Source organism: Euphorbia lathyris, chromosome 6 (assembly GCF_963576675.1).
Source record: "Euphorbia lathyris chromosome 6, ddEupLath1.1, whole genome shotgun sequence".
Taxonomy (NCBI): domain Eukaryota; kingdom Viridiplantae; phylum Streptophyta; class Magnoliopsida; order Malpighiales; family Euphorbiaceae; genus Euphorbia; species Euphorbia lathyris.
The window spans coordinates 65,182,555-65,193,776 of record NC_088915.1 but is presented as its reverse complement, the minus strand read 5'-3'; positions in this window follow the sequence as shown (position 1 = coordinate 65,193,776).

The window sequence follows — 11,222 nt, the reverse complement described above, 5'->3', positions numbered from 1 at the left end:
ATTCCTCAAAGAGATGGCTTGAGCTGATTCCCTTTGTGGGATTTCTATGTTTTCCTTTATGCTTAGGAGAACATCTCGGGATTGCTTTTGCATCTCTTGGTTTATTTGAGCCAGTTGGTTGCTCAAGTCCTTGCAAACCTCCTCGTTGATTGTAAGTCGGGCTGATATTCCTTTCAAAAGGGACAGCACCTCATCTCGTGAGCTAGAGGGTTGTGGAGGAACTTGGTTTGCTTGTTCATAAGGGAACATTCCCAATTCGTTTTCCCTATGCTCATTAACAAACCTATTTGGAGGCCTCAACATGTTAGGGTTCCCGTAGGATAGATTTGAGTGTTGAGGTCTCCTCCAATCACTACCATAAAAGTTGTAAGAATTGGGGTTAGAATTATACCTTTGGTGATTACCCACAAAACTTACACTTTCATTGGTGTTGATGCTCAGATTTGCCATCAAGATATCCATTTTCTCATTTAAGTCGGCCATGGAGGGATTGGGAGCCTGATTCTCCAGGGTATGAATGTATTGTCTTGATGGGATAGTAAACTTTTGAGCTTGCCACTCGACTTTTTCTTGCCAATTCATTGATCAGAGAATGCTGAGAAAAAGTGAAGTTCTAGCACAAAAGTTGATAAGTAACAGTATACAGATATGAACAAGTATAGAAACGTATAAAGAAATCATATATCAACAAGTATAAACGATATAAACAAAGATATTCACAATGAATGCCTAAACTAACAAATCAACCTTTGGTTCGATATTGCAGAAGAAATAAATCCCCGGCAACGGCGCCAAAAACTTGGTGCGGATTCCGCGAAGAACCCGATCTGAGGGATAAGTGTACCCCGTCGTTATCAAGTAATAAATTTCTGGTTTAAGTCCAGGTTATCGTCCACAGGATTTATTTCTGCAAGTACCGAGCTACTCGATCTCGGATGTTATCTAGGCTTAGGGGGTTTTGAGTTGGTTTGTTTATATTAATCTACTCTTAGGTTGAATTATACTAATCCTAGCTAAGTTATCTAATTTTAACTAAGTTATCTAATTCTAGCTAAGTTATTCTACGCCTAACTAAGTTACTCTACCCCTAATTGATCTTTTACCAATGCAATTAACTGAATGAACATGAAGGGATACGATGATAACAATGATAGAATGTTTAAGCAATTGAATTGAAACTAAGTCGCTTGTGTCCAAGGCGATTAACCCGACCTATCCTCCTAAAGTCCCTAGTTCGTGATTCCCTTGTAAGGCCGAAACTAGCTCTAAGGCTCAGTAATTTGGGCTTAATCTTCTATAGGGTCGTCAATCCTATAGGCACTGACTAGGTCAGATTCAGCTCGCAATATGTGCCAACCTAATTTTGGGATTATCGAATGAGTTAAACCAATCAGACAAAGCGTAAGACAAAGATTAAAACATCAAAACAATTGAATAAACAAAAACTATATTATATATCAAAGATGGAAACATTGTCACGAAGTTATAATAAACCTAGAATTCATAGCATGTATCAGAGGCTAGACAGAATATAAAAGAAGAAAAATCCCTTTCAGGGAACCTATCTACCAATGCAGGCGTCTTTCTAGGATTTAAGGATGGAGCTTGAGCAATCCTCGGTGAATGGAGCTTCGAAGGTATCTTCAATGGAGGTTTGAAGGATATGGAGGAGGTGGAGAGGATTTCTCAAGGTGAAAGGCTAAGAAAATTACAAAGGAAAAAGATGTCTAAATTACAATGGAAAAATCCTATTTATAGACGCGTCTCGGGCCTCGTTTTGACCTATTTTCGTGTCCTTGTTGGTGTAGGAAGACGTGGGGCCGAATGTGGCTTCGTGGGGGCGGAATTGGTCTTTTTGACCAATTCCCGCAGGGCTGCTCGCCGAGCAGGGAAGGCTGCTCTCGCCGAGCAGCCCCCTGCTCGTCGAGCAGGCGCCTGGTGGCCTGCTCGGCGAGCAGAAATGGCCCGTGGGGCCCTGCTCGCCGAGCGTTTTCGCCCAAAGCGTGCTCGATTCAAGCTTGATGAGTTCCATGCCCTTTTTCGTCCGAACTTACACCTGCACACGCATAAAAACTCCGGAAAACATTAGTCCAAAAGCCAAATTGATCCGTCAATCGCTTATTTTGAGCAAACGCTTCGTTTGGTGTGACTTTTGACGGACCAATTAGCTTCAAAAGATAACGGAATTCTATTATGCATGCTATTTCGGCCGTATTTGCCTAAATTGATCATAAAACGAGCCTAAACGACGAAAAGTAAATAGAACGTTTCCAATTCCTAACTAACTCACACAAAAGCATTTAAATGCGAGAATTGCTCGCTTATTAACCAAATAACTCTAAAACCCGTCCTAAAACCATACCCAAAGATAGGGGTTTTTGACCCCTATCAAGGCCCTAATGAGAAAGACAGGCATGTTGAGCGGCTTGTAATTCAACATGTGCCAGATGAAGCACTGTTCAAAGTTTGATGCTGAGGAGGAGGCGTTGATCTTAGGAAATAGATAGTTAGTCAGGATGTAGTGTGCTTGTCTCTATGGCCGGCCCATGTTGGTACTGTAGATTTCACCGTTGTGGTTTTTAGGTTTACAGAACTCAGCTACGTACTCAACCCGCTTATAATCGTTTGTGCATCGTAGTTCTGCACCTTCTTCCTTTAGATCAAGTAGTATGGCGAGATAGGAAGGGGTGATGGTGATTTCCTTGTTCTTGACCTTAGTAACCACATAGTCGTCGTTATCGTCGGCTACTTTTAGGTTTGTGTAGAACTCCTTCACCAGTTGTGGGTAGGTAGTTCTAGGGAGAGAGAAGAGGGTAGTCCATCCATTTTTTGAAATCCAGTCGCAGAACGGTTTCTCAGCTTCGACGAAGCTTTTAGAGAACCATCGGGAGTGATAAACTTTGAGGTTTTTAACACTGCTGAAAACTGGGAAGAACTTTCTTTCCTTGGGTTGCTTGGTTTTCTTCTTCTTCTTCAAAGGAGTCGTTTGGTCAGTGCGAGGGTTTTCACCGATGAGGCTGACCTCAGGCATTGGTTGGTCAAGCCGACCATATGTTTATTCATGAGACTCTGAGGAAGTCTCGTGGTATTCCTGCTCAGCAGGAGAGGGAGGATTAATGTCAGAGCGGTTGTCATCATATTGCTCACCGGAGATATTCTAGGAATCGTTCGACATGGTGTTCTTGAGGATTTTTGAGAGAGTTAAAAGATTGGGGAATTCAGAGAGAGATCAAGTGCAAAATTTTCAAGCGTAAAGAGAGATTAGTGGGAAATCCTCCACTATTTATAGCCGGTGTGTGTTGATCTGATAGGTCAGAATGACGGTTCGTTTTTTAATCAATCAAGGGCATTTAATTCTGACATTAATGACACGTTCGGTGAATGGGTCTTGAATCATTACGCTTACGTCATCCTAGGTGTCTACATAAATACGCGTGAAAGTATTCTACTCAGCATCTAAGATTCTAAACGTTTGATGTTCTGAGTGCTTAGTTTAGCGTAGGAAGGGTTCATATCATGTGGAGTAACTCAGCATTTTATCAATCACTCAATATATATAGCAATTAATCAAATAGTGATTTTATAGTATTCATGTCTACTCAGCATATGATAGTTACTCAACATGTAATAATCACTTAGCATGATATAATCACTCAACATTCATTTTACTCAGAATTTTATTGAAGAGGATTAGACATACCGATAGCTTCCCTTAGTATGCTGAACTGCTCACGAGCCAATGGCTTCGTGAAGATATCTGCAAGCTGTTTATTTGCTGGAACATACGTCAGCTTGATCTCACCTTTGAGTACATGATCTCTGATGAAGTGATGTCTGATGCTGACATGCTTCATCCTGTTGTGTTGGATTGGATTCTTTGATAAGTCAATGGCACTTTTGCTGTCACATTTGACTTCTATTGTTTTCATTTGAACTCCATAATCATCCAGCTGTTGTTTGATCCATAGGACTTGTGCAACACAGCTTCCAACAGCAATGTACTCAGCTTCAGTTGTTGACAGGGCAACTGATGACTGCTTCTTACTGAACCAAGGCACTAGACAACTTCCAAGGAAATGACATCCTCCTAAAGTGCTTTTCCTCTCAAGCTTGTCTCGTCCATAGTCAGCGTTAGTGTATCCAACGAGTGTGAAATCGTTCGTGTTGAGATACCATAAACCTGCATTCACTGAGCTTTGCAAATATCTAAGGATTCTTTTTACAGCTATATAATGAGATTCCTTAGGGTCAGTTTGATATCTTGCGCAGTAACATACTGAGTACTGAATATCTGGCCTACTTGCCGTGAGATAAAGTAGAGAGCCAATCATACCTCGATATAATTTGCTATCTACTGACTTACCTTTTTCATCAGCATAAAGCACCGTGTCAGTACCCATTGGGGTAGATATTGGCTTACAATTTTCCATATCAAATTTCTTCAATATCTCCTTAGCATACTTAGTCTGGCTAATGAAGATGCCATTTTTGCCTTGTTTGATTTGAAGTCCAAGGAAGAAGTTGAGTTCTCCCATCATTGACATTTCAAACTCAGTTTGCATCTGTTTGCTAAATTCCTTGCACATAGACTCATTAGTAGCACCAAAAATAATATCATCTACATATATTTGTGCCAATAGGGTATCTTTACCCTTTTTCTTAATGAATAAGGTTATGTCAGCTTTTCCTCTGACATAATTTTTGGTCAGCAGAAAGCTGGTCAGCCTTTCGTACCAAGCACGTGGTGCTTGCTTCAGACCGTACAAAGCCTTTTTGAGTTTATAAACATGGTTTGGGAATTTTGGATCCTCAAACCCTGGAGGCTGACTAATATAAACCTCTTCATTTATAACTCCATTAAGAAATGCACTTTTAACATCCATTTGGAACAGTTTAAAATTCATAAAGCTAGCATATGCACACAATATTCTTATAGCTTCTAATCTAGCTACGGGTGCAAAGGTCTCACCATAGTCAATACCTTCCTACTGACTATAACCTTGAGCTACAAGTCTGGCTTTGTTCCTGACTACGTTTCCTTGTTCATCTAGCTTATTGTGGAATACCCATTTTGTTCCTATGGTCTTTTGATTCTTTGGTTTAGGCATTAAATCCCATACTTCATTTCTCTTGAATTGATCGAGCTCCTCTTGCATTGCATTTATCCAGAATTCATCGTTCTCAGCTTCTGAGAAGTTTCTTGGTTCAAGAACTAACACGAAGGCTACATTGCTGAGATATCTCCTGAGTTGATTTCTGGTCATCAAGGTGTTCTCAGCGGCATCAAGAATGCTATTTTCAGAGTGTCCTCTTGGAACCTTGATCTCTTTTGGTAGTGTAGTGTCTTCAGGGATAGGTGTTTCAACATTTTCTGCAGGATTATATTGGTCAGCAAAGATAATTTCAGGTTCGTTCTTACCTTTGGTCAGCCCTTGAGGTTGTGACTCAGTGGCTCCATTTTGGTCAGCGGAAGCTGAGCATGTGTCATCTTCGGTAGGCTAACTTGTTTTCCCTGCAGGGTCAGTTTCATCGAACTCAACATGTACAGATTCTTCTAAGACCTGAGTTTGTTTATTAAACACCCTATATGCTTTCCTGTTTGTTGAGTACCCTAGAAAGATAGCTTCATCAGCTTTTGAATCAAACTTAGCAAGGTTGTCTTTAGTATTTAGAATAAAACATTTACAACCGAAGGCACGAAAATATCCAATATTGGGTTTTCGTCCTTTCCAAAGTCCATAGGGGGTTTTCTTAAGTATAGGTCTGCCTAGAGCCCTATTGAGTATGTAGCAAGCTGTGTTGACAGCTTCACCCCAGGAATACTTTGGAAGCCTATTCTCACTCAACATTGTCCTGGCTATTTCAACTAAAGTTATGTTCTTCCTTTCAACTACCCCATTTTGTTGAGGAGTTCTATGAGCAGAAAAATTATGGTCAATGCCGCTGACTTCACAGAATTCATCAAATTGTTGGTTTTTGAATTCTCCGCCATTATCACTTCGGATGTGAGCTAATTTTAGGTCTTTATCATTTTCAAGTTTTCTAACCAATGTTTAGAACATCTCAAAAGCTTCATCATTGCTACTCAGCATGATGATCCAAGTGTACCGAGAAAAGTCATCTACAATGACCAAGGAAAATCTCTTACCATCCAAGTTCAGCGGCTGGACTGGTCCAAAAAGATCCAAGTGTAGTAACTCTAATGGACGCTTGGTTGAGACTATATTTTTACTTTGAAAAGATTTTTTAGTTTGTTTACCTTGCTGACAAGCATTACACAATTGATCCTTCTCAAACCTGAGTTTGGGCAATCCCTCAACTAATTGCTTTCTTGCTAATTTGGCAAGGAGGTCCATGCTTATATGACCAAGTCTCCTATGCCATAGCCATGAATTATCTTCCTTTGACACTAAACATATATTCTTTGAAAACTTCTTTTCTAGGTTTAGCATGAAAACGTTTTCAACACGAGGGGCAGTTAAAATCAACTCATTTGTTTTTCCCTCGAGTATCTTACACTCAGTGGCGTCAAATACAACCTTTCTACCGCTGTCACACAGCTGAGCTACACTCAGTAGGTTATATTTAAGACCCCTAACTAAGGAGACTGACTCAATAGTAGGATTTCCACCAATGGTACTTGACCCTACTATCTTACCCTTTTTGTTGTCTCCGAAACTTTAATTTCCTCCTCGTTTATGCACAAGTGTGATGAACTGAGTTTCATCACCAGTCATATGCCTTGAGCATGCGCTTGCCAATGTGAAGGAAAATAGACAAGCCTAGGCGCAGCGGAATTATAAATTTTTTATCTATTTTATCTATTTCCCTTTTCCAAGATCTGTTAATTGTTATTTCATATAAAGAGGGATAGAAAGTAGTACCTTCTGTGAAGAACTATCTACGGTTGCAAACGAAGTGCCCACAACTCTTAATCCGTGTATCACGAACAACAAAAGAAACAACACAGAAAAGAATAACTGATCAGTAATCAACCTTAATAATAGCAATCACAATGATTGCCTCTAACAGAAATCGATACGAGATCAAAGAGAGAGTAAGAAAGATTGTAATTAGCTGAGACGGTTGTGGAACGATTCCTCTAGCTCCTTTTTATTTTGTGTTGGCCGAATTATGGGGTTAGGGAGTCTATTTATAGACTTCTCAAAACCCTAATCCCAGTTGTGTTAGGTAATTAAATAATTGGAATCTTATTCGGAATAGGATTCCTAATTAGATAATTAAATAAACACTTTACTATTATCTAAATAATAACTAATTATATCTAGATAATTATTATTAATCAAATTAATAATTAATTAATGTTAGGGATAATTAATTAGAGTTTCAATCACATAAAAACTTCTAATTAATATTATCAGATAATCCTTTAATTTAATTCATAACCATAATCAAATTATAATTATTAATCAAATTAATTTATCCCTAATTAATCTACAAATTTCGGCCCATATATATAGTGTCTCACTAATTACATTTTCGTCCTCCGATTCCAAGTCCCATATGCGACCCATTAGGTTCTTTATTGCCACTAGCCGTATATATCCTTTGAAATTATTCATCACGATTAATTCCAACATATATATATCGGAATACCATCGCGAGCTGTTACTAGCAGAACCTATGATATTCCCCCAGAGCAATTAAGAAGTCGGGTTGATAACTGACGTTAACCTTTCTGTATTAGGTACAGTATAATACGATCCTTCATCAACTATATCCTGTCGGTCAATTCCTTATAACCATGGAACGTGTCAAGGTTACATATAACGAAGAGTCCGATTTTACTTGTACAGGTTGAATTCACTCTGAAAGATAAGTTAAGTGAAATGTTCATTTCTACTCTTAACTGTATCACCTTGCAAGGATTTCAGTCAATTCACCACACGCGGCCATTTGGATATATCTCCCACTTATCGGGAGTGACAAATGCTCAATCTGACATTAACTATCCTGCAATTACTTTGTGTGATACCCAACCCTGCTCTCACACACCCCAGGCTCTCACCTGTTGGATCGTGCTCGCACAGAATCAATGTATCAGACTCCATAATCCAGAATCACTAATTAACGAATGTTTGAGTCTGAGGATTAGTTATACCTACTAATACCAATGAGATGAATAGTTGACACATTAGATAAATCAATCCATTCTGTTATCTCAAGTCGGGTCCCAATCCTAATGAACTCCTTCATCGGATCCATGTAACTGTTTAGATATCTGAATATCTAAAGCTTGTGAGATCAGCTTTCTGTCTCGATAGAAAACACTGTTACATGCAAGTCTCAACAGTAATATGCCAACCCCTATAACATATTACTTGGCTTGGGTTTACTTTAAGTCTATTGGTCTATTATAAAGTACAGTCTCACTTCATGCTTGTATGAACACTTTATAACTACTTAAATAAACTTAGGGTTACTTTCTTTATGAAAGATTTGTGCCTTTATATATAGTTACATTTTAATGCTATATATCTGATTAAACAAATGATCAAATAAACAATTTATTTATTAATATTAATATCCTAAAATAATTGTCTTTAGGACACTAAACTCCAACACAATGTACCATAGCTTTGACTTCTCAGCACACCTCAAGCTCACCTGCAATTGAACTAGTTATCTTTAGGTACCCAAGTCTTTTTGGGTCCTCGTTTGTTAGAGTCAACAGGTGATGCATCATATTTTATTTTGTGACGGCATACATTTATAGTGTGGCCATCTTTCCCACAATAGTCACAACAAACTACCCTTTGGGGGTATTTCCATTTTTGGTCAGCACGATGGTGCTGAGCATACCAACACACTTTTATGGTGTGTCTTTTATTTCCACAACATTCACACTGACTGTTCTGCTGAGTGTACCATCTTTGCTAACTAGTACCTGAATACTCAGTCTTTGAATAAAAAATTTTCTTAGCCGATGAACTCAGCTGGTTCTGTATGGATGTGATGTCCTTTCTTTGCCTTTTGGAGTCTGATTGGACTTCAAAGACAAACCCATGCATGATTTTCAAGTTTGCATCTTGCCTGGTATTGTCCTGGAGAAGATGTCAGAGGTCACTGAGTTTGACCTCTTCAATCTCATCACACCGCCTGCTGAGTGCCCTTATTTTCTTGTTACACTTTTTGATCAGTGTATAGAGATCACTCAGGGCATTAATCATTTCATTTCTGAGTAAGGGTAGAGACATTACCTCAGTTGTATGTTCCTCGTGATCAGATCCATCAGAGAGGTCAGCTTGCTCAGAGAGACAGTGGTCAGCAGATTCGTCAGCTATGAAATAGATGTTAGCTGACTCGGTGGCATCAGCTTCTGACGAGGTTGACTTATCACTATCACTCCACATGGCCACCATTGCCTTTCTACTTCACTTCTTGTCTTTCTTCAGGGTAGGACAACTTGATTTGATGTGCCCAGCTTGATGACATTCAAAGCAAGTAACGGGCTTTGAGTTGTCCTTCTTGTGTCTGCTGTCGCTAGACTCAACTTTGTATTTATCACTTCTTTTGAATGGCCTTTTGCTGTATTTGTCATTTTTCCTAAACAGCTTCTTCATCTTCCTGGTAAACATGGCCATCTCCTCATCATCTGATGAGTCAGCTTCAGTTGAGTCAGCTTTCATGACAAGAGATTTTTGCTTCTTGTCCTCAGTTTTTTGTTTGGCCTCAAAATTCTTTATGGATATCTCATGGGTCAACAGAGATCCGATGAGCTCATCATACTTGTACGTGGTCAGGTCCTAAGCTTCTTCAACCGCCATCTTCTTTGCTTGCCAGCTCTTGGGAAGACTTCTTAGAATCTTCTTCACTTGTTCTTCTTCAGTGAAGTTCTTACCGAGTCTTTTAAGCTCATTGATTATGTTGGTGAATCTTGCATTCATCTTAGAGATGTCCTCATTATCATTCATTTCAAACAGCTCGTACAACCGCATGTGTTGATTCACCTTGGACTCCTTGACCTTACTGGTTCCTTCATAGGTAACCTCCAGCTTCTTCCAGATTTCCTGTGCTGACTAGCAACCTGAAATCTTATTATATTCTGCAGCATCGAATGCACAATGAAGCATATTGATAGCCGAAACATTATTTTGTAATTTCTTAAGGTCATCTTCTGACCACTTAGCCTCACTTTTGACAGTTTTTACACCATCAATGATTTCATAGGGAACAAAAGGGCATTGGAGTATAGCTAGCCATGCACTCATATTTATTGCCTGAATGAAGTTTTTCATCCTGTTCTTCCAAAATGTATAGTTAGATCCAAAGAACAGAGGAGGCCGACTAATAGATAATCCCTTAGGGAGTATCTGAGTTGTTTGATTTCCTGGAAGGAAACGAGTATTGTTCTCAGCCATTACAGGGATCAGCTCAAGATAGTTTTATCTTGATTAGTGAGCTATTAGGCTCTGATACCACTTGTTGGTCCCGTGTAACGTAATAGGATTAGTTCCAAGGGGAGGGGGGGGGGGGGGTAGGAACTAATATAAATTTTTCGCTTAAGAATGCTGATTTAATTTAATGTTTGATAGTTTAACTCAGTTTTAGGTCAGCAAGACTGAGTGTGATGTGAGACAGCTTTAATCAGATGCTGACTAGAGCTGTTTCAGTTGTGAGTTGGGAAGTAACACTTAAGTCAGTTTCCAGCTCAGCACTCAGATTACTCAGCTTCAGCTTGTACAGATTATCTACTGAGTAATTTTAAGCAAGCAACATATATATATATATATATATATATATATATATATCAAGAGAAAGGGTTAGAGTTTACTCAACAGACTTATCCTGGTTCGGCCTCTCCGCCTACGTCTAGTCCCCGGAATCCTTCCGAGCTTTTTCAATCCTCTACTGAGCTCTTTAAAGGTAGAGCACAAACCGTTTACAATAGCAACTACGTATTCAATAGTACCGTCCTCTATTCATCTACTCAATCCTATCTACCACTGAATACTATAACCGAGTAGTCAGCTTCTCTCTACCACTGAGTACTATAACCGAGTACTTAGCTTCACTCTTCTAACCTTTTACAAATGATAAGAAATTGTTCTTCATACAACAAATAACATTTTAGAAGACAGAATCAATCTAGACTTTTACACAATGATTGGAATTTGGTGTAAGAGCTTGCTTTTTCTTTTCAGACAGCTTCTATTTTGGATTATCACTTAGTGAAGATTTTGCTTGTCTGTATGTATATC